A 19456-nucleotide genomic window follows, 5' to 3' on the forward strand; every position below is an offset into this window, starting at 1 on the left:
GGTTCAGTGGTTAAAGGTGGATCTCCTGTTCTGTGTGCTGGGCTGTGACTGGCTAATGGGACCCACGAGGAAAGCAGGTGAGCTCGAAATCCACCATGGTGAGTGAGGGGCCACCGTCCCATGTGGGGAGACACCACTGGAGCCAATGTGGGGTCCCCCTGGGTCAGTGGACATGGAGTCAGGATGTGGTATCCAGAGTGATTTCCTTCTGGTTCCCTGAGATCCCTGCAACTCCCAGGCAGAAGTGGGACCTCTAGATAATTTATCTCTGTGGTTTGTGCCTGCAGAGAGTATGGGGGAGTGTGAGCCTTTATGTGGAAATAACCTCGTCACCATGCAAGGAATGCTGATCATGGTGATCATTTTTTCATTTCTTTCAGTAAAAACTGGCCAAGGAAGGCAGATTTGCTAGTTTGCAGAGCTCTGGTCATGCTAGTGTCTTCTAAAAGTTCTGCACTTGGTACTGAACATTCAGGTGTAGGATCTGTCTGCAGTTGATTCTGTGCAGACTGTAAAGTCTGTGTCATTAACACATTTGCATGTCGATGCTAAGATGGTTCATTTACCTGTGTCATTAAGGCCAGACTTACTGTGATTCCTGGCCTCATGTGGTTAAATTTACTCAATATTTATTGTGTTTTTCAGTTCTAAATTTGCTCTCAAGTTCTACTGTGCTGTGGGTTGTTCTGTTTGTTAAATTTGTTGCTCTGATTGGTTAATAAATGAAACACTGATTGGCCAGTAGCCAGGCAGGAAGTATAGGCACCACAAGCAGAGAGGAGAATTCTGTGAAGTGGACGGATGAGGCACAGAGACGCTGCCAGCAACTGCCATGAGAAGATGTTAAGATACCAGTAAGCCATAAGACATGTGGCAACTTACAGATTAATAGAAATGGGTTAATTTAAGATGTAAATACAGCTAGCAAGAAGTCTGAGCCATTAGGCCAAACAGTTTAAATAATATAAGGATATGAGTGATTATTTTATAATTAGGCTGTTGGACTGCTAGGGCTTGGCAGGACTTGGAAAGAAAATTCTAGCTACACTATTGATACCTTTAGTCTTTCCCAGACAATACAGTGGTCCCTCTACCCTCCACTCCCAAGATAGGTTTTCTTTGTATAGTCCTGGCTATGCTGGAATTCACTCTGTAGACCAGGCTGTCCTCAAACACCAACTGCATAGTTTAAAGTAGTGTGCTGCCACCACCACCCAGGTCAATACAGTCTTTATTACAGTTTCATTCAGGGTTTGAAGTCAGATTGTGTCACTGTGTACACTATTTATTCAGGTGTGTGTTGATCAATTTTTCATTCATGATGACATTTTCTCATGTGATTTTTGTTTCTCATGCAATTTAGGTTGTACCATAAATTGTTAGACTTTAATTGCAATTTTCCTGTATCTGTAGCTCAAATTCCACATTGTCATAATATAATATTGATGTAATAGACACATGGTTGTTTTCTACTCAAGGTTAGCCCTGCTCCCTCCTAAGAAAACCCATCCTCCATCGGGCACAGTTCCCAGTGGGATCCCCAACTCTCCATGGTTGAATGTGCTCTGTTACACCCTTTCCTTAAAAAGACTCTTTAATTAGGTTTGCATGTATATAGAAGGAGATGGTGCCTGTGTCCTAGGCAGGTAGGCCCCATGCAGCTAGGGAACAGAGGAAGCATTCCATGACCCCAAGCAGAGACAGCTGAGTCCATCCACGTGTGTCACCAACTGACTGTAACCATTGAAGTCAGTTGTTGTCATCCGGGTCTTTCACCTTCTCTCAGTCCCCAAACACAAGATGTTGCTTGGCCCCATTTCCTCCCAATTGAGTTGGTCTGGGCTGTGATCAGACAGATTTGTGACTCTCCATGTTTGCGGGACTGAAGTCCTTTGGGTTCAATTTGTTAAAATATTGAAATCAGTGGGGTGTTGCATGGTTTTAATCCCAGCACTCGAGATGCAGCAATGGTCACCATGCAGTCCACACCAGGTACTCAATTGCTAAACAATTTCACATCCCCTTTTATTTCTTTTAAGATTCATTTTATTATTGTTATCTTTGTGAGTCCACATGAATAGTGTAGTTTGGAATCAGATGTCAGCCCGTGTGACCCAGTTCTTCCTTACTACGTTGTTGGTTCTGAGGACCACACCAGTCCATTAGCCATGGTTGCAATCACTTTTACCTGCTGAGCCATGCCATGATGAACACTGAGCTCTGATATTTTTTTGTTAATTGTTGATTTTTTTTGTTTTTTTAATCAGACTGATGAAGTTCATGCTGACCTTGAACTTCACACTTTTCTGTTTCCCCTTCTAGTTAGTGGGATGACAGGTTTTATTACCATGTGCTATTTAAGCAGAGGTCTTGTATGTGCTCAGCAATTATTCTATCCATTGACCACCATCTCATATGAAAACATTGACGTATCGAGTTTTTCATTTACAGATCTGAACTGAAAACCTGTCTCCGAAACAAACCAAAACTACAAACACAAACTTTTGTGAAAATAAATGGTGTGTGTGTGTGTGTGTGTGTGTGTGTGTGTGTGTGTTTTGAGATGGAGTCTGTCTCAGTTGCCTAGACTGGCCTAGAACTCACACCTTAGCCCTTGAATTTTGCCCCTTGGCTTTTCTTTCTAAGTATGTGGAGTACAGGGCTGGACTAGGGAGTGAGCAAGCCAGAGCACAGAGTAGCCTGTGTGTCTATCTAGAGGTGTATGACCAGATCAGAATTTTCCTAGGTTCGGATTAGAATCCAGGACCTTGCTTGAAATGGAATTCCACCAGTTCAGCATGGATGGATGGGAAGAGGCCCTGGATTGAATCCTCTTGGGGGTCGAAATGTCCTGAGATCCTATTGTGGGCTATGGCCACAGATACAGTGTGAGGCATTGTTTATGAAGAGAGAGATATACACTACTGAGGCCATGGTCATGGCTTAGTTGCAGCTTCAGTGGCCTCGTCTAGAGGGTGAGTGAGCATGCCAAGACCAGAGCTGTGTCCAGGAGTCCCTGGACAAGGATAAGGAGACTGATGAAAAAGAGGGTTCCTTCTTGCTCCCTGGTGGAGAACACTAAGCTGAGATTACACAAAACTGAAGAACCTCCCAGGTGGCAAAGTATTGCAGAGTCCTTCTCACATGGGAAACTGAACGAGAGAAGGAAGAAAGTTGTGGCTAGAGCTACTTAGGGTGTTGTTCCAATTGGTTATTGTAATGATGGTAACGAGTGTGGTGTACTTACATCTGTCTGAATAACAGGCATAGGGCGGTGAAGTCACTCAACAAAGGAGAAAGACAATAAATGGACCAGGAGCAGGATTTGAACCCATGTATCCCATGTGTACTCATAAACTTTTTAAGGCTGCATGTATTTATTAATGTAGGGGTGAGGGCATGAGTGTGTGGGAATCAGAGGACAACTTACCTGAATCCATTTTCTCCTTCAACCATGTGGTTCCCAGGGATTGGTCTCAGATTGTCGTGGTATTGTGCTCCCCACAATATTGTGCACCCTAATAAAATTATCTGGGGTCAGAGAACAGACAGCCACTAGAACAGAGCCAGAAATGGTGGCTAGAAAATGGGTCAGAGCAAGCCATAGCAGAAGTTGGGCGGTGGTGGTGCACTCCTTTAATCCCAGCACTTGGGAGGCAGAGCTAGGCGAATCTCTGAGTGTTCAAGGGCACATTATAAAGAGCCAGGAATGGTGACACATGCCTTTAATCCCAGGGAGTGATAGCAGAAAGCAGAAAGGTATATAAGGCGTGAGGACCAGGAACTAAGTTAGTTAAGCATTTGGCTGGTTAAGCTTTTAGGCTTTGAGCAGCACAGTTCAGCTGAGATCCATTCTGGATGAGGACTCAGAGGCATCCAGTCTGAGGAAACAAGACCAGCTGAGGAAAAGGCGAGGTGAGGAAACTGTGGCTTGTTCTGCTTCTCTGATCTTCCAGCATTCACCCCAATAACTGGCCTCAGGTTTGTTTTTTGTTAATAAGAACTTTTGAGATTTGTGCTTCATCAGATGGAAAAACAGGCTTGGCAGCAAGTTCTTTACCTCCAGAATCATCTCACTGGCCCTCAGTTGTATCATTTTGCATGTTTTATTTATGTGAATGTGCATGCGTGGAGGTAAAAGGTCAAAGTTGGACATCTCACAAATTGATATTATACTCCAAGTTGACTTGATGGGTTATTGGGCTTTGCAAAGCATCTCTAGACTCTAGAATTCCCCAAGATGTGCCAATGAAGACCCTAAGGACCGGGGAGGCATTCTGTCTAGGGCCAAATAGACAGAGTATTTGCTGACCTGAAGTTAAGACAGTGCCTGGTTTATTTGTGCTGTAAGTACACAGGGCCTTGAGTCATTAAAAGATAATCTGTGTTTTGATTGTGGATACCAATCACACCTCATAAATTTATGGCTGTATTGTCCACATAGTGCTTTACTTTTCCTGTTTGTCATTCTGGCCCTATATATTCCACCCCTTTTGTACATTCTTTTCCCTGAGATCAAGTTCAAATCTCTAGAAGCTGAATATGTCCTCCCTCCAGAGGCCAATCCGGATGCCAAGATTTGATGAATATCAAAACATGATCTGAAATCCCTTCAAGGGGAACAAAATAATTGTTTGAATTTTTTTCCTTCCCAACCATTTAAATGAGGTTCATTTTCAGCACCTGGGGTATTCAAACACAAGTTCTGAGTTGGGTCAGCTCCTGTCCTGAGTCTGGTACCCTGTACCAGGTTCCAGTGATGAGGTCCCTGGTTGCATCATGGCTCAGGCTGGCCACACATGAAACATCCCCCACTCCCCCAGATTACAGAACTTGTCAAAGAAGCCTTTATGCTAAAAGAGGCTTTGCAGGTGCAGCAGACTATCCTGTCCAGCTCTGTGCAGGAGGCAGAGGCCCTGAGAGGCCAAATGACAGTCTTGCTGCAGAGATTCTAGTTATTACTGTCTCTGTACAGAGAGTGATAACACGCTGGATCCAGCCTGGGCCAGGTACCTCAGGGACATGTCCCTGCTTCAGCCATCTATGACCACTGAAGTTCGGGTTTTGAGTTTAGGTGTGAGGTATGTGGTTGTGTGCTATAGATGTAGCTGATGCAAGCTCAGTGCTGTTGAGGAGACAGCTCTGCCATTCAGTCTCCATCATTCACCTCTGCAAGATAAAGCCATTGGGATCACCTTCCCCAGCCTGCAGGATGATGAGCAGGACTCCTGCACTGGCAGATCAGCCTGGGACCTTACCAGTGGTGCCCAGCCAGCCCCATCACACCATGACTCCCTACACTCTCCCTGTGATTCCCATTACTCTGCAACACTTCACATGTTACAACTTCTGACATGTCACCTACATCACAGGTCTCCACCAGGAAGTGTGAGCTCACTGTGAAAGGGAAACAACCAGTGTGGAACATGGGGTGATGGCAGGAGTGTGGCAGATGGGCTCAGGAGATAGTTTGACCTTCTGGACCCAAAACTCAGTTATGGCACTAAACATGAGTACAGTGCAATATTTAATAAATCCTGCTCCTTTTGTATCTTTTGTCTCCTGACTGCTCCACCTGCTTCCCATCTCTTCCCTTCCCCTCCCACTCTCTCCACAAGACCCAGCTCAGTCTGGCCTTATCCACTCTGGACTTCCTCAGATATCCCTGCCTCTGACTTGCTGTCCCACACAACTACAAGAAACCTTCTCCTCCACCATACTTAGGAGCAGTCATGTCTTTTTCTTTTTATTCTTAAAGATTTATTTATTTATTATGTACACAGTATTCTGCTTGCATGTGTCCCTACAAGCCAGAACAGGGCACCAGATCTCATTACAAATGGTTGTGAGCCACCATGTGGTTGCTGGGAATTGAACTCAGGACCTCTGGTAGAGAGGTTGATGTTCTTAACCACTGTGCCATCTCTCCAGCCCTTCTTTTTATTTTTCTCATTCAAGCACAACCAATGATACAGTTCAAAATTACAAAATTTACTCCATTAGTTTATATACCATGAAATTAAACATTCATTTAAGCATTAACTAAAGGATCAGGAGAAGAGATCCGAGTTTCAGTCAGATCCTGAGAAAGGACAAATTCCATAGTCTATGGCTGGCCTGGAAGTCTAAAGGTCTAGCAACCATTCGATCTTCATGGCCAACAGAAAATGCTCACTCTCCCCTTTATAAAAACTCTTTGAAAGGGACTTTATTGCCAGAGTCCAACTGTGTCGAGGTTCAGGTTTAAAATTGGAGGTGTGGAATTGGTGAGGGCAGGAGGCTGACAGGATCTGAGGGAAAATATGAACAGCTGCTGCTTTATTAAAAAAGGCTACATTTTCATACTCTACAGTTGCACACAGGAGTACATGGGAATGGGAGGAAGGAGGCTTGTGTGCTGGGTTGGGACTTGTAAGCAGGAATTGAGGGAGATAGCATGCACCATGAGGAGTTAATAGACACCACATGTGTTAATGGAAGGGCCACCAGTTCACTTTGCCAGAGATAAGGAGAATGGATCCCTTTACAGCAAGCAGGAACTTTTTCTCCAAGTCTGTGTTGAAATGTCAGTTTTGTTTAAATGTCTGATCTTGTGGAAAAGGACTTTCTCAGGGAACAGACCCTCTATTATAGAATACTGCTTAGTTCATCTAAATAGCCAATTTTTAAAGCTAGCAAAGACAGAGGTGGACAAATATTACTGTGAACTGAATAAACTTTGGAAATTTTAAATCTTGATTATCAAAAGTACATTGTTTATAAAAAAGTTTTTGTCAATACATCTTATTTATCATGCATATGTTACTCATGTAACTTTGTGTGAACCTGTTTAGGAGTAGGCAGAGTTATCATGGTACATGGTTTCACAGTGGTTGGAATTTTGTGCAAAGAATTACTTTGTGTAAAGATCTCCCATTGTATACACCTTCATCCTCCACTGAAGCCCACCCAGAATTTCTCAAAGAAAAACACATAAGGGAACTCCCATAAGATACAGTGAGAATTATTAAACATGAAAGTAAAGAGTTAGTGGAGAATTGTGATCCACAATGTTGAAATGCTGAAACTCTGTCAAGCAGCAGTAGTCCACATGTGGTCCATGCTTCTTTATGATCCCCTTTTCATGGTCTGTCCTTGGTTTAGGTCCTGTGTGTTCTAAAGTTTGTAGACCTGTAGCTCTGAATATTTTGTCCTCTGGAACTTAACAAATATTTCAATAATTGTTCAAAATGCTTTGTCTCACATAACTGAGAAAAGCCCATCTTTACTCCCATTTGCTCACGTTAAGTTCATGACTCCTTATCGTTATTTAATTATGACAAACTCATCTTTACTGTGGGAGCCCATTTTCGGGTTCCTCGTGGCTTTACCCAGCAGGTCCACATAGAGAATGATGAAGGTCACGGGCCTGAGTGCAGGTGTCTAAGATGGTCTTCACTTGGCTGTGCTGGGGGAGGAAGTCTTTTGCTCCACCTCCTTATTGTCTCTATAAATACCTGAGGCAGAGACAGTCAGGGCCTGTTGGAATAGGTTCCAGGCCCTCTCGAGGCTATCCTTTATTTTCTATCTGTTTATCTTTGCACTACAAATCCTTCTATCTAGTATTTCCTGCTGCTCACACTCAAGAAAACTCTGGGGAGCTGTGGGGTTGGTAGGTAAATGCCCCACAGAATGGTGCCATCAACAGGGACTAAAGAAGAAAAAAAGGGGGACTAAAAAAAAATGGAGACCAAAGACAAAAAAATAGGGGGGACTAAAGACAAATGAACAGGGACTAAGAAAAACGAAAATAATAGTTTTATAACAGTTTTTGGTGAAAGTGTGAGTCAGCCCTGCCGGTGGAAAGTGGCATGCCAGTGTTATGTAATTATATATATATCTCAGGGGGTTTATCCTCAAGAAAAAAGGAAAATGGACTGGAATGATGTCCAATGCTACAGCGCAAAACTCTGTCAAAATTTTCTATCTTCTATCCCTTTCTCAATTTCTATCAGTAAAAAAGTATAAGGTAAAGTGTAGTAATGTCGTGTAGGAATAAGAAAAACTTAGAAGTTTAAGATTGTGTAGAAAACAAATGAGGCAACTAGACAGAAAAACGCTTCAATTTTCTAACTTTGGGCCTATGATCGCAAACTGAGCTTATGGGGATGAAAAAGTTTTCTATGGAAGCTTTTGTCCTGGGGACAGCTGAATTGCTAAGTCCAAGTGGCAGAAAGTGATTTCCCCCTGAGGTAAAAGTGGGTGTAAAAAGCCCTGGGGAAAAAAAATCTTTCTCTTAAACTAAAAAGGTTTTCTTAAAAAAATTCATGGGGAAGAAAAATCTCTCTAAAAAGCCTTAATCTTTCTCTCTTAAAAAAACTTAATCTTTCAAAAGCTGGTAAACTTAAAAACTATAGTCTTTAACTTTCTCTCTCAGAAGGAAAAACTAAAGACTTTAACTTTCTTTCAGAAGGACAAAAATTAGAATCACTTGATATTAGCATGGGGACGACCAGTGATTAGCTCTATAAAGGAAAAGGAGCAAACCTCTTAAGACAGCAAAACCTCTCTAAATTTCTTTCAAGCTTTAAAAATCCTCCCTGCAATGCAGGAGACAGGGGCAAGTTCCTAAAAATCTCTCTTCTAAGCTCTGTCTCTTCAAGCTAGGACTACCCTGAGAGGAAGGCTTTGGAGAGTGTAGGTGAAATGCTACAGAGCCCAAAGGGCAGAAAACCTTACCTGAAAAGAGCAAAAAAGGCAAGCTTTTCAGTTACAGCCCAGCTGAGGTGTCAAGGGTTTTGTTTCTGAGTGGGTATTTCAGAAGGAAAAGGTGCTCCTTATTGCCATAGAGCAAAGATCCCCTGAAGTGATACAAACTGTTAGCATTGTATCCTCTCTTCTGAGCAAAAACCCAAAGGCAACTGGTCAGCTTCTCTGAGTTAGAGTGCATTTTTGGGATACAAGGGTTCCTGCAGTTGCAAACTTCCTGGAGCACAGAGCTGAGGCAGGAAGGTATAGGACCCAGGGGAAGATTGCTAAGGCATTAAAAGCAATTTTTCATTTTTAGCAGCCAATAAATTATCCACATAAGTCAATCACAATTAAATGCCAATGTTTAGGAATTGCCACAGGGGCAGGCAAACCAGGCTGTGTTGCTCCCATGAGAAGCATGGTTGTATTTACAGCTCTAAGATCTTGTAACAACCTCCATTTTCCTGACTTCTTGTAGAGGCCAGTTGGGATCTCAGGATTCTTGTGAAATTTTAGATATATCCAGCACCAGAATCCAATAATCTTTCAATCTCAATCCCATATAATATTATTTTTAATTTAGGCTGTTTATCATTGATAACTGTTTGTCAAAACACCTTTTCTCCTGCACTTCCAAAGCCCCCAGTTCTACATATAGGCACCATTTTGCATTTAAAATATGAAAGCAATAATAATTGAGCAATTCTATTACCAGCTTCTATTTCTACGGTCCTTTTACATATGCCAATTATAAAAGCATTAAATACAATCTCTATAGGATTTGAAGAGGTAACTCTAGGCAATACTCTTGAGTATTTTTATAAAATCTTAAAAAGAGGATCCTTCTTTATAGATCCCTGCTGTGGATATTGCTCTGTACAAATAAAATGCTGTTTGGCCAGTGGCTAGGCAGGAAGTATAGGCGGGACAAGAGAGAAGAGGATTCTGGGAAGTAAAAGGCTGGAGGAGACACCACCAGCCGCCACCATGAAAAGCAACATGTAAAGACACCGGTAAGCCACAAGCCATGTGGCAAAGTATAGATTAATAGAAATGGGTTAATTTAAGATAGAAGAAGTAGATAACAAGCAGCCTGCCACGGCCATACAGTTTATAAGCAATATAAGTTTCTGTGTGCTTTCTTGGTTGGGTCTGAGCGACTATGGGACTGGCGGGTAAGAGAGATTTATCCTGACTGGGCCAGGCAGGAAAACTCCAACTACAGATCCCAAGTAACACATTAATGTAAATCACCAATGATTAACAATGTGGACCAAACAATTTACCTGCATTTTATTTACTGGAAAAATAATTTTGTAACTTCTTTATTAGTAAGAGATTATTTTTATGGGTTTATCTTAGCAACATTATTTAATAAGCTAACAACCCAATCCATTTCAGGTGTTATATTTCTATAGCATGAAACCAAGAATTTCTAGAAAGCAACTTAAAGAGCAGAGTCAAATTTTCAGTAATGATCAACAGATAAGAGCATACCTAATATATAGTTCAAAATTATGAACTATATTTCTTTAGTTTATCAACCATGAGAATCAACCATTCATCCAAACATTTATTAAGACAATCAAGAGAACAGAACATCCTTTATGCAATGAATGATTAATATTCCTGGAAATTCAAACAGCATTGACTTAGCATTCCATGTCCTGACCGAAACCTTTTTTCACCAGAAGTTGGACCCCCTTTAAACTTTTATTTTAGCACCTGTCCCTCTCCAGGCCTCTGCTTGCCTGGCATGAGCTTTGGCATTGGCTCTGCTGGGTGCTTGGGCTCTAGTGCGGACGCCTGCCTGGGCCGCGCTCCATCGCAGCTCCACCTCCCATGGTGTGTACCTGCCTGCCTGCCTCTCCTGGCCATCTCACACGTCCACCACAGGCACATGCACTCCCATTTAAACTTCTGACTCCCATGAAGGGACTACCTAATAATGAGTTATTCTCACGAAAAGGGAAAAAAACAGAAAAACATTTCCCACGAAGGGATCCTAAATATTGAATTATTCCCACTCGGAGGGAAAAATAGACAACAAAACTTGAACCTCTGGGCTTGCTTGCTTGTTCAGCCAGCAGCAGTGAGGCCTACCTGCCGACTCCCTGCAATTCAGATGCTGCCGCTCTGTGCTGGCAGGCAGAAAGAGTTCAGAGCTCTAGTTATCCTGAAACTTCTACACTGGAAAGAGCCCTTTCTTCCTCCATTCCACTGGGAAGAGGCTTTTCTCTTTCCTACATCCTTCCTCTACAGGGCCCCAAAATCTTTAGGCCTAGTTTCAAAAATTTTCCCTTTTTACTGGGAAAATCCTTTTTACTTGATTAAAATTATTCTCCCTTTTCTAACGGGAAATTTCCTTTCCTTTCCTCTTCTCTATTGGGAAGATTTCCTTTTTTATTTTAAATCTTTAGCTGTCTTGCCGTTTCTTAACTTCGGTGCCTTCCTGCTTCAGCAGTCCAATTAACTGTGAGCTAGCTGCACCCATTTCAATTCACCCTTCCCTTCTCTTTTCTCTTTAATTTCCTGGCACCATCCTTTCCCGGGTGTCCATCAGGTCTTCCCTTCTTTCTCAGATCTCGGTGGGACCTCCATTTGTTGTGGTAGCACCCGCACTACCACCGCCCGTTTACCTTGTCCAAGTGAGGGGCTGTGGATCAGAAAAACAGAGACAAGACACACCCAATGCTATTTATTGAAAGAGGGAGGAAACCTTAAATACAGGCTTACAGCACAATGGAGGAACCCCGGAGAGCAGAAGTTCACTATTGATGTTCTACATTCTTGCATCTAAGCTGTGAGTGTTCAGGAGGGTGGAGACAGGCAGGGAATCAGTATAGGGAGGACATCTGGTCAAGGCAAGCAGGGCGGCAGTTACCCAACTTGGGAGTTCCAGGGCCCTACAACATGTCCTAATGTGAGCTTAGAGATGGCGAAAACCTCCCTTGCTAAGCTGGATTTATGAACACAGACCTCAGATCCAAAAACAGAAATGGACTAAAGACCCTACATTTAGAAGCAAAATAGCTGTCACTGTGGCATTGGGAAATGTTTCTGGGGCAGAAGGGATAAACTGAGACCAACCTGGGAACTGTCTGGGAGAAAGACTCTGAAGAAAAAAAGAAGGGACATAACCCTCCCCAGAAAATGCATGACCTGTGAAAGCCGCTAAGAGTTTGAGGCAGATTGGGGGGAAGAAAGCTCCTACCTCCAAAGGCAGCCAACAGGAACAGAGCAACCTGAGATATCTGAAGCTCTGCATCTGGTGGGGAGGAAAAAGCAAAATATGATAAAGATCTATCAGTGGGAGAAGAAAATCTCTGCAGGAGCTGTGAAAAACTCTGATGTAAGAGTTTGATTTTCACTGACTGGCTAAGGCAAACACAAGCCCCGAGGAAAGTTGTTATCAGAAATTGCCCACCTCAATGCACACTAACGAGGCAGGTACACTTCTAATTCAGGGGCCAGTGTCTAATGAAGGAGAAACACGTGTTAAAGCCAGCTGAGGAGAGAATAGAAATCTCCCAATGTGCCATAGCTGAAAATGTAAAATGCTCGTCCAAATCTCCCATTTGCAAAGCAAAAACTTTGTGCAAACATCCCGGGCAAGAATTTGTAAGCAAGTCTGGTAAAAGAGAACTAGTTGACTCAGACCCAAAAAGACCTATGGGAAATGGAGTCCATAAGCTAGCTTGCAAAAAAGGGACTGATATAAGGGAAATGCATTCTGGGAAATGTATTTCAGCTAAAGATGGCGATACTGTCCAAAAACTTTTCAGCTCAGAATGAAGTTTCTTTTCAAGGCAATGCTAGAAAGCTTACTCTTACCTCTTGAGAACTCAGATCAGACAAAAATCTACCAATAAGAGCAAACAACCCATTTTCAAATCCTTAACAAGGCAAAGCCATCCACACATTGAGTATTGTGTTAGAAGATCAGTATAGGAAATTTAAAAAGTTCTCTGGCTTGAAGGAACAGCCTGCAAAGAGTGATTCTTTTGCAATTCTAATAAGGAGACAGGGAGACAGGCATTCAAATAGGAAATGACTGCTTTATAGACTGCAAAACAAATTTCAGAAAAGCTGTCTTAAAAAAAGTTGCTTCAGGTGAAAGTTCCTTATAAGAAATCAATGATAAATATCACAGCTGCTAAAAATATCAGGAGTTAAAGCTAATGAAGTGAAAATACTAAATCCTGAAAATGCTTTTTCTCAAAGTAAGCTAATGAAGGATATGGTTCATGAAAGAACATCTATGTTCTGGCTACTTTGAATACTAACAGTTTTAGTGAAAATATAGGAACTAACAATCAAGTCAAAATGTTTCAACAAATTCAAGACGCCATTCCATAAAAGAAAGCTGCCATGCTTTGTGGGCCATATTAGAGCTCACTCTGAACTTCCTGGTCCTTTAGCTGAGGGTAATGCAGTCACTGATAAGCTAACAAAGATAGTAGCATTATCCCAACTGGAAATGGCTCAACAGTCACATGCTTTTCATCATCAAAATAGCAAAAGGTTAAGAAAGCAATTCAACTTACCAAAGAAGCAGCTCATCAAGTAGTTAAACGATATGGGATATATCCAAAATATTGTCCTGTCCCTCACTTAGGGGTAAACCATTGAGTTCTTCTTCCTAATCATCTATGGCAAATGGATGTTACTCATATTACAGAATTTGTCAAATTAAAATATGTACATGGGCCCACTGACACTTATTCAGGATTTTTAATGGCTAGTGCACAACCTGGGGAAGCTACAAAACATGTAATTATGATCTGCTTGAAGAGTTTTTCGTATATGGGTGTACCAAAAATTATTAAAACTGATAATGTTCTGGATATATAGTAGTAAGGCATTTCAACAATATTGTACCCAATAGGAAATCGTCCATAAAACAGGAATTCCTCATAATCATCAGGGACATGGTATTCTAGAAAGGGCTAACAGCAGTCGTAAGATACAACTTCAAAAATCAAAAATAGAAAAGGAAGAAATTTACCCTCAATCACTACACAATACATTAAATCCTGCTCTTTTTATTCTGAACTTTTTGAGTATGGACGTCCATGAGCAGTCTGCCGCAGATAGATTTTGGCACAGTGGCATCCAAGCGGCTTTTGCTCAAGTAAAATGGAAAGATCCCTGCTCGGGACTAAAAAAGGATCCTGATCCTATGTTAATACGGGTTCAGGATATGTTTGTGTGTTTTCACATGAGGAGAATGAAGCTCAGTGGCTACCAGAGCGTCTGGTAAGGGGTGTGGTGCTAAGGAAGGTCAGCGCCAATGACGTTCCTATAAAGGAAGCGGAATGAAAGAGGCTCCATTAGTGTTTCTGAGGTTTTGTCACTGGAAATAGAGTTCAGAGCTGTGCTGCTTTGGGCTTTACTAGCTGCTTTAGAAAAAATACTTTATATCACCTAAAAGCTGTGCAGTATTTTTTGTGATGAGCTTTACACCATCTAAATACCGTAACTTCACCCTAAGAATGAAGTGAAGTTTTTTGGTAGAACAAACCAAAAGTACTGCTGTAATAGAAATGTTTGTCTGAATTGAGGCACTTAGGGGAGCAATTATGAATTTGGGTGAAGGGACAGCCTCTAGTTAAAAAACGTTTACTGCTGACAGTGCATCTCTGTCGGTTCTGGAAGAGTGTTACAGTTCCCTAGTACAAGTATCACAACTCTATATTGACAACAGTCACTAAATCCCAGTGTTGTATAGCAAAGCTAACTATAAACTCTAAACTTTAGAAATGATGCATGTACTTCCAATCTAGTTAAGAGAATCTTTCTAATAGAGATAGTGATAATAATTAGGAGTAAGAAGTAGAAAAAGATGAAAATAAGATATGTGAGTTTATAGAAATTATTGCGTCTCGATAGATCTGTGTTAAGAAATCTTTAGGAGTTTGCTAAGCTAAATAAATGCTAATGGTATTTGACTTTCTTTAAGAATATAAGCTTTTGCCTGGCAGTGGCGGCACAGGCCATTAATTCCAGCACTCGGGAGGCAGAGCCAGGCGGATCCAAAGTGAGTTCCAGGAAAGACGCAAAGATACAAAGAGAAACCCTATCTCAAAAAACAAAACAAATGAACAAAAAAAAAAAAAAAAAAAAAAAGAATATAAGCTTGCAAGAAGTATCTAAGGTAGTTGTAAGACATGTAGTAATGAGCTTGTAAGAAGTAAAGATGCTAGCTGTAAATGTAAGTTAAAATAAGAAATAAGATGGGATGAATATAAGAAGTATATAAGAAGTAATAAAAATATATTTGCTAAAGTAGTTCTATAGTTTCCTTAAAGAGTATAAATAAGTAGATGTTAATATGTTATATGTGAGTTTGTAAAAAGCTGTAAATGTTGAGTGTGAGTTTATGCTTAAGTACATGTTATATATGAGTTTGTAAAAAAGTTTAAATATTGAGTGTGAATCTATGCTTAATGTACATGGTGAAAGAACCTGAGACACAGAAGGTAGTGCCCTAGTAGATTGCAAAGCAGGCAGTCTGAATGGTTTCAAAAGCTCCAGAAGCCACTAAGAAGCTAAGAATGGCGGACGCCAGAACCAGCACAACAAGGCATGTGCAGCTGAGATCCGTGGAAATTCAATGTAACACAGAAAAACCTGAGCTAACATCACAAATGGTGTGGTTTAGAATACTACTCTAATTAAAAAGATCTCTGGGAGAACACAAGTTGCAGAGAAACTTGTTTGAACTAAAATTGTTAAGTGCAAAAAGTTTTGGTTGTAAAATGTCTCTTCATATTTGGAAGTGAAAGCCTGATACCAGAATTTACTTTTATTGAACTTTTTAAACTTAAAATAATGAGATAAAACTACGAAAATGGATTTCTTCATATTTGGAAGGCTAGTACCAGAATTTATTATTTGAACTTTGGGACTTAAGAAATGAAATGAATAATAATGATTTTATTGCAATGGGATAATTGAGTTTACTTATAGTAATGACCTAGGAAGTGTTTTCTAGAGTTATTTGTGTTAAAAATGGAACTGTTTAAATGAAGAAATTTATTGTTTCTACCTAGAGTCAAGATGCAATTTTGTGTATGTACATAAGCTTTATTAACTGGTGATTCATGGTTTTATGAAACTGTTTATGTAAAATTGAATTACTTTATGGAACTGGTTTTATGTTACAAATGCAACTGTTTCAACAGAAAAGTTTGGGTTGTCTAATTAGGCTTGAGATTTTGCTTAAAACATTATAAATAAAAGGGAGAGTTAATATTTCTTATTCTAATTTAAAAAATTTCTGTTTGATTGGATTAATGTCATGTTAGTAAGAAATGAAAATGGGTATACTAAGAGACAACTTTTAAAGTGTAAAAAGTTTTATTAAGAAACTGCTTTTGGATGTTTTGCTAAAAGTTTTCAAAGTGTTAATGGATAGATTGAAAATATTGCATTTCAATATGGGTTTGTAGGAATTCTATGAGTTTGGGTTTTCTTCTAGGTTTGAGATTGTTTAAAAATTATAAAGAAAAGGAGAAGTTATGAGCAAATTAAGGTTGAATGTATGTTTGCAGAAATTATGTTTAACCTATTGATATTAATGCACCCTGTTTCTGTGGAGTTAAGGAAGTATTTAAGTTTGTGAATACATCAGAAGTTTTTCCTATGTTGTGTTAGCCAGAAAATTCAAATGGTTCTGTATAGAGGTTGCTTTGAGATGTAAGATTGAGACAATTGTGACTGTTTCCCATTTGCTCTTGGAGACAGGGTCTCATGTACAAACCCATGCTTGCCCACATCTCACAGTGGTCTCCCTGCAACAGTGTCCTCAGTTCATAGTACAATGGTGTGCCATACCTAGCTTCTGTTTATTTCATAATAAATGTGAGGAAAAAGTACTAGCATTCAGGCAGAGTGGTGCAGGCCTTAAATCTTAGCACTCTGTATCATAGGCAAAATTTTCTTTATGTTTTTTTAGGTTAGTCTGGTCAGCAGATCAAGTTTCTGTCCAGCCAGAACTGCAGAGTGAGACCCTGATAAAGAAAATGAAACAATAGAAGCATGATGTAAAAGTAAGCATTCTCAATTTGCTTTACTTATTTTCACTAATGATGCAGAAGTAAGAGAAAACAACTCTGTAGACTGTAACATGAATCTTAAAAGGTCTTATTAATAAAAGCAAAGCTGGTGCTAAGTATTGGGGTGAATGATGATAGATCAGAGTGTAGTATGAATCTTAAAGAGTCTTATTAATAAAATCAAACCCGAGGCCAGTTATTGGGGTGAATGCTGGAAGATCAGAGAAGCAGAACAAGCCACAGCTATCTCACCTTGCTAGTTCCTCAGGTGATTCTGTTTCCTCAGGCTGCAAGCTTCTGAATCCTCATCCCAATGGCTCTCAGCTGAACTGTGCTCGAAAGCCTGAATGCTTAACCAGCCGAATGCTTTACTCACTACATGCTTTTTTCTCCTTAGTTCCTGGTCCTCACACCTTATATACCTTTTTCTTTCTGCCCCCACTCCCTGGGGTTAAAGGCATGGGTCACCATGCTTAGCTGTTTCTAAAGAGGCCTTGAACTCAAGAGATCTGGCTAGCTCTGTCTCCCAAGTGCTGGGATTAAAGGTGTGTACCACCACCGCCCAACTTCTGTTATGGCTTACTCTTCCCATTTTCTAGCCACCATCTCTGGCTCTGTTCTAGTGGCTGTCTGTTCTCTGACCCCAGATATGTTTATTTCGGGGAACACACAATATTTTAGGGAACACAATACCCACCACATTTCCCGTTTTTGTCTAAAATTAAAAAAAGTTTATAACTAATACAAGAAAAATCATATCCAATAAGTATATACAATATACACAGTCAAGATTACATTAATGATGTCTAGTCCATTAACATTTGACAGATTCAGGTGAAAAACTCCATTATGTATAATGTCCAGTCCAGTAACATTTGATAAACTCAGACAAAAATTTTTCATTACTTATCCTATCTTTTCTTTTCATAATAGATTCAGTAGTCTACCTTTTGTCATTTTTATATCTTTTCCTTTTTCTTTTTAGAGTAGATTCAGTGATCTACCCATTTATCCTATTATTTCTTTGTCTTTTTTCTCAGGGCAGATTCAGTGATCTACCTCATATCTATTTTCTTTTTTTTCCTTTTCTCTCTTTAACAAAACCTCTGAATCTAATCTTCATGTTCAGCTTTTTTCCTGACCATTAACAATTAACAACTTGTAACCAATCATCATAAACAATGACGATATCCAAAACTCATTAAATGACCGAAAACCTCCCATCCCACTTTTTGGGGATGTGAGCGTCATCTTCTTAAAATTACTTCCATCTTTAGAGGATCCTGAAATGAAAAATTTTGGGTTAATTGTCAAGTCCTGTATCATTTGTCCCACCGCTGCATAATGAGAAAGTGCAGGGCTTGTTTCAAGTCCTTGTTCAAGTAGTCTGTCAGGCTGTATCATCTCAGCCAGTCATCTCGAAATTGTCCTGAGCCATTTGTAGTCCAGAGTCGATCTTTCCATGGTGTTAATGGCTTTACCATAGTCCATGTGGCATCATAGTCCATTGTGGAGTCCCATCATCCTTTTGAAAATTTCAAAGTCACTGTTAGGCATGATCATGGTTCCCTTCTTTTTTTTTTTTTTTTTTCCTCCTCTGTGGTTTGGAGTAATCACAGTCTGATAAATGTCTGTCACTCGGGACCATGAACATTCTTCCCTAGAAGAGAACATCTTCACAGCAATTTCTCCCCAGCATTTCTCTTGCCAACCTTTTCCAAACTGACCTTTGCCGATGCTTTCTTGTATCACACTGGTCCTGGCAATTCTTCTCTGAACAAGCAGCAGTAAATTCTTTGTCCCAGGTAGCAGCATCACCAAAGTCACCAACATGATGAGAAACAGCCAGTAACTCGAAGCATCAGCCACTGCCTCCATGGTCCTACCGACACTGTTTGTGTCTCTGCCCAGGCTGAAGCTTCTCCGTAGCTTCTCCTAGGCTGGCCTCAACTCGGGATCCTCCTGCCTCTGCCTTCTTCAGTAAATCTTACCGGCATGTGCCACCACAGCCGGCCAAGTGTACCTTGGGCTTGAGCTGAGCCCGCAAGGCCACAGGCAAGAGGCTATTTCATGAATTCATACCACGAACGTTGGGCGCCAGATGTAGTATGAATCTTAAAGAGTCTTATTAATAAAATCAAACCCGAGGCCAGTTATTGGGGTGAATGCTGGAAGATCAGAGAAGCAGAACAAGCCACAGCTATCTCACCTTGCTAGTTCCTCAGGTGATTCTGTTTCCTCAGGCTGCAAGCTTCTGAATCCTCATCCCAATGGCTCTCAGCTGAACTGTGCTCGAAAGCCTGAATGCTTAACCAGCCGAATGCTTTACTCACTACATGCTTTTTTCTCCTTAGTTCCTGGTCCTCACACCTTATATACCTTTTTCTTTCTGCCCCCACTCCCTGGGGTTAAAGGCATGGGTCACCATGCTTAGCTGTTTCTAAAGAGGCCTTGAACTCAAGAGATCTGGCTAGCTCTGTCTCCCAAGTGCTGGGATTAAAGGTGTGTACCACCACCGCCCAACTTCTGTTATGGCTTACTCTTCCCATTTTCTAGCCACCATCTCTGGCTCTGTTCTAGTGGCTGTCTGTTCTCTGACCCCAGATATGTTTATTTCGGGGAACACACAATATTTTAGGGAACACAATACCCACCACATCAGAGAA

This window comes from Onychomys torridus, chromosome 21 (genome assembly GCF_903995425.1).
Source record: "Onychomys torridus chromosome 21, mOncTor1.1, whole genome shotgun sequence".
NCBI lineage: Eukaryota > Metazoa > Chordata > Mammalia > Rodentia > Cricetidae > Onychomys > Onychomys torridus.